Source organism: Gracilinanus agilis, chromosome 6, assembly GCF_016433145.1.
Source record: "Gracilinanus agilis isolate LMUSP501 chromosome 6, AgileGrace, whole genome shotgun sequence".
Taxonomy (NCBI): domain Eukaryota; kingdom Metazoa; phylum Chordata; class Mammalia; order Didelphimorphia; family Didelphidae; genus Gracilinanus; species Gracilinanus agilis.
The window spans coordinates 276,617,156-276,622,550 of NC_058135.1; the positions used below are offsets into that span (position 1 = coordinate 276,617,156).

A 5,395-nucleotide genomic window follows, 5' to 3' on the forward strand; every position below is an offset into this window, starting at 1 on the left:
TATATATATATATCTTAGAACTAGTGAACGGTTTTGTTACCCAAAAATGAGATTTTCTGTGAGTGTAAATGGGTTTTACAAAATAGCAGATTCACAATGCACATTCAAATAGAGTACCATAATTTCTAACAACATTTTAAAACAATAAACAATGATGTTCAAAAATCATATATTTGTTACAACTTTTAAACCCTGGCTAAAATATCTTCTCAACAATGATCCTTAAGAATTCTATATCCTTCTGATAAAAGAAGCTAAAACATAGACTAACATCAAAAAAAATATAAGACAACAATTTTTCACAATAAAATATATAAAGCTTATCCTTTAAGACAACAATTCTTTAAAATAAATACATAAAAACCCTATCATTTACGCAGAAGGGTACTAGATATCTGAAGTAAATTTTTTAAAAGACCTCTCATAAAATTACAATTTAAATCTCAAGGCAGGCATCAAACTCTCCAAGATTTTATACAATTAAGGCAATTTGTAACTTTAAAATATGTAAGATGTTCAAATAGTACAAGAACAGCATTGTTTTGATTACAGTAATAATGAAACCTGAAATAAATTAGGAAATATAATATGAGTACCAGATAACAAGCTAGTCAAAACCCTCTTACGAGTTCTAATAGATTTTTCTCATTATTTGGGAGTTACAATAAAATCACAAACAGAATTAGTCTAGTAGCCACAAACTTCATTAGTCTAAAATGATTCAGTGCAACAGGAAAATCAATGAAATAAACAAAATTAATTCATGAAACCAATCAGCTAAATGCAGTAAGATACAGTCTTTTTAAAACAGATTCAGCTCTGAGGTTTTAAAATCCACCTCTGGTCCATTTTAAAGTTCAAATTCAGGGTCCTTATAATCAGTCTCCACTCTTACTTCAAAGTTCTGATCAAATATGGGGTGAATTTCTTCCCCTGAGTTCCAGTTTAGTAGTCAACAGAAAGTTTGAATAGGCCATGCACCTGATGAAGAATAATCACTGGTTCAAGGTTCAGACACTAGCGTCCACATGGGATCGTGGGCTCTGGGCTAGAGAAAAGCTTAGGTTCGATATTTAGAGAAAAAAAAAAAAAACATGTGGAGAGCTTGTGGGGAGTGGGGGGTGCCTAAATCATGCCTTAAAAGCCATTACCAAGAGAGTGTGTGTGTGGGGGGGCAATACCAAATCTTAAGCAGCAGCAGAAGTCTCCTAAGATCTCGCCAAGTCAGGGCAAGGGTCCCTCAGAAATCTCAGGAGTCAGCAGGATCAAGAGAAGCGATCTGCTCTGGTGGGCTGGGAATTTGGCAGAGGTCAGGGCTGGCAGGAATGTGAGGCAGCGGTCTGTACTGGCGGGCCAGGCAGGCATGGAGTCCAGGTCAGGGGTTAGGAAGATCCAGCGGCAGAGGACAGCAGGAAACCCGGCAGTCCATCAGTGTCCGTAGGGCCACCAGGCCCGTGGCATTGAGCAAAATAATTTGCAGCCCAGCGGCAATTAAAACCATTGTCCTTCTTCCCTACAAGGCAGCCTAGAGGGTGGGGAAAATAGGGAGAGGACTGGGCGAGGAAAAAGATTGTTTCTGAGACTCCAGGTCCCAGAGTCGCATGGCTTCTTCTTAGGCTATCTAAAAAATTTAGGGTCCGAATTTCAACCTTCTTGTTCACCAAACTGTTATTTTTAAAAATGATGATGGTTGAGATTAAAAGGGAGAATAGTATTTTAATAAAAGCCATGCTGATAGAGATAAATTGACCACAAGCCTGTAAGAAACCTATTCAAACTGCCGCATCAGCCATTTTACCTTTCCTAACTTCCCGTGCCCAGGTAGTTAAAGAGGAAGTTCAAAGTCACTTCCCAATATTTAAAGCCATCCCTCACCTTGAAAGACACGTAGTCTAAAACAGGAAACTCATTGGACCATGGGAAATGTAGTTCCAAATATCCCAAGTGATTTTAAATAACACATTATCATTTAGATAGTAGAAATTTTTTATCTACTAGGCCTTTACTGTGTGGATGATTAAAATTAATCTGTTCTGATTGACTAAAGTCCTCTCTAAAGAACCTTTTGCAACATTCTTGGATAGGCAACAATCAAGACAATATCACCTACAAAGCAGAGATTGGCAATAATTGATACTTATTATTTCCTGGGGTTGATTGAAATTTTTGGCACTGTTACATATTATGGCAATTTCCTTGAGATGATCCTATTAAGTTCATTAAAGCTCACCAGTACTTTGGGGACATGGCCTCATGGGGATTAAGAAACCCATAAAGTTTTCCTCTAGTAACTAGCAAAAGAGATAACATGAACAAGCTACTGATGATTTTATCTTCCAGGTGAGTTGATAACAGAGTTATTTGTGATCTTCTCACTAAATTAGATATAAAAATCATATTTTTATCAAGTAATTAAGTTAAAAAAGTCAAGAATAATACATACTTTGTGGGAATTTGGAGGAATGAGGAAATTTATGTGCTACATTTTGAATTCTTTTGAATTGAAAGTACATGAAGGTGTTCTAGAAATCTCAGCACTTAAAATGTTCTATCTCTGACCAGCATCACAAATGCTTTATTTTTTTTTCAAACAGAAAAATCAAATAAATTGATTAAGGATCAATAATAACATATGAGGCCCCAAATACTTTTGAGCTCTATGTTATGCAAATGGACTTGTTCATAAGAACAAATTTAATAAAATTTTTATTAATTTCCTTTCATGTGTCAACGAATGATAGACATTGAAAACATCAAACTTAAAAGAATACATCACGTTCATAACTTTGCAGTAAGATATTCTATCCCTGATTAGAGAACAGAATGCTGAGGCTATACAGAGGGTGGATATCCATGTTATCTTCCCAGAAGACATACACAATTAATTTCGGTAGGAGATAGAAAAAAGAATTAAAACTTTACCTTTAACTTTCATCGTTCCAGGCTCTACTTAGAAGAAAATTTCATCTAAAATTCCCAGCAATCTGTTTGCAATTTATATTTGTAGAAAGTGGCTTAAACTACAAGGATTTTACAGGACTAGCACAGCATGACCCAGAAATATGTTGCATATGGTTGTGGAACCCAATTCTTCTCGACTTCAAGTATACATTTTACTTACCATACCATAATGCCTTCTTCAGGTGTTCTCATATACTCTATCCTTCCTCAGGATCTAATTATGATCCATCTGGACACTGTTTGTTTAATATATTTTAAAATGTATTTATAGTATCATTATCTTATTTCACATCTAACATGTGAGTTAAAGATTTCCACAATTCCCTTCTTCATAAAGTAAAATTTTAATCAATTTTTATTTAAGTAACATGATTATATGATATGATGTATGACATGCTATGATTAAAATGAAATTAATACATTGAGATTTTGTGGAAAAATTACTGCTCAATTTATCTAAGATTTTTCTATACTAAGAGTCTAATTGATTATGCAAATTATAGTCAAAGAAGGCTTCTTCCTTTTATTTAAAGATGATATTTTTTGGATTGAAGAAATGACCAAGTTGAATGAAACCAAAGGAAGTCAGGTGACTAAATTCATTCTCATGAGCATCACAATCTTGAGCTGAAGGGTCCCCTCTTTGTTGTCTTTTTACTCAACTACATGGCCACAGTTGTGGGGAATCTGGGTCTGATCATCTTAACTAGTGTTGATTCTCACCTGCAAACCCCATTGTACTTTTTTCTCAGGCATCTGGCATATGTTGATCTTGGCTATTCCACAGTCATTGGTCCAAAAATGATAGTTTCATCGTGGAAAAAAATACCATTTCCTACCATGAATGTGCAACACAATTGGGATTCTATGCAGTATTCATCACCAGTGAATTTTTTATCCTGTCATCCATGGCGTATGATCGCTATGTGGCTATCTGTAAGCCCCTTCTCTATATCATCATCATGTCAAACAGAGTGTGTTGGGTCTTGGTGATTATTCCTTACCTCTATGGCATCATGGTAGCCTTACTGGTAACAATTAAGATATTTAATTCATCATTCTGTGCATCAAATGTAGTGAGACAGTTCTACTGTGATGGTGTTCCTCCTTTATACAGCATTTGTTCAGACATAAGTGATATTAAACTAATCGTTAAGATCTTTTCTGCATTTGATTTAATTTCATCCCTTTCTATAGTTCTTGTCTCCTACATGCTCATTATTGTGGCCATCCTTAGGATGAACTCTTCTGAGGGAAGGCATAAAGATTTCTTTACCTGTGACTCTCATCTCACAGCAGTGGTTCTGTTCTATGCAACACTTCTCTTCATATACCTGAAACCCCAATCTAGTCACTCTGTTGATACAGAGAAGATAGCCACTGTGTTTTATACCCTGGTTATTCCCATGCTTAACCCTTTGGTTTACAGTTTGAGAAACAAAGATGTTAAGGGTGCCTTGAAAAGGGTCTTTAAGAAGTTGATATGACTTCAACTTCAGTTCCAGTGTAGAGCATGATTTTGTTACAATATTATAAGCAAAAAAAACTTGCTAAATTTCTTTGAAAACTTTTCTTGCAGAAATAAAATTTTCTTCCTAATATATACCCAGATAAATATTTTTGTGATTTGAAAAAAATTCCAAACTCCAATTAATATTAATTGTGAATGAAGAAGATTAGGAGAGCATTTAGTCTGAATTATCTCTATAAATTTTTCTCCTATTATGTTCCCCATAATGAGCATTCACACTTTAGTTGAAATTTTCCTTTGTGTGAATATCAGTAAATTAGCAAACACTAAAAAAAACTGGATCCATGTACTGAGTCAGACACTAGACATAAAAAATAAACAAAAAAGGTTCTTGTCATCAATTAATTTACTTTAGGAAGGGAAAAATAAGTGCTGGAAAAGTTCAGTACATAATATGGAAATTATTCCAGTTTTGCATACATCAGATTCCTGGGAAATTTTGACTTATAATTTCTCTACAACTTCCATCTATTCCTTCTGGTCTTTCCCTCCATGTGCAAGCAGAAAATATTTATTCCTTATTTTTTTGTGGCACTAATTTAAATGCTTTGAGGAAAACTTCAATCCCACCCAGACACTTTCTTTTATCCAAAATCTCCCATTCGTGTGCTGGAATAGAAAGAAAACTCTGTATTATAGCATTTGAATCTTAAAATTTAGCTATGACTTTTCAGAGGCCTTGCATATTTAGAGGTTCTGTGTCTGAATGCCATATTTGCTATTTGTGATATCTGATATTCTAAGCAATATTTGCCCTCTCATGTCCTAATTCCTTTGTACAAAATGTGGATTTTATATTTGTTTAAGATCCATTCTAGTTCAACATTCATGATGGTGAGACCTTCTTTGTTTTAACAGCATATATTCTTTTTTGTTTGTTTGTTTGTTTTAACCATTACCTTC

General features: G+C 34.6%; 1 pseudogene; it reads left to right on the plus strand.

Annotated features, from left to right (window-relative positions):
• Positions 1–3,514: 3,514 nt before the first annotated feature.
• Positions 3,515–4,448, plus strand: LOC123251418 (annotated as a pseudogene).
• Positions 4,449–5,395: the final 947 nt, after the last annotated feature.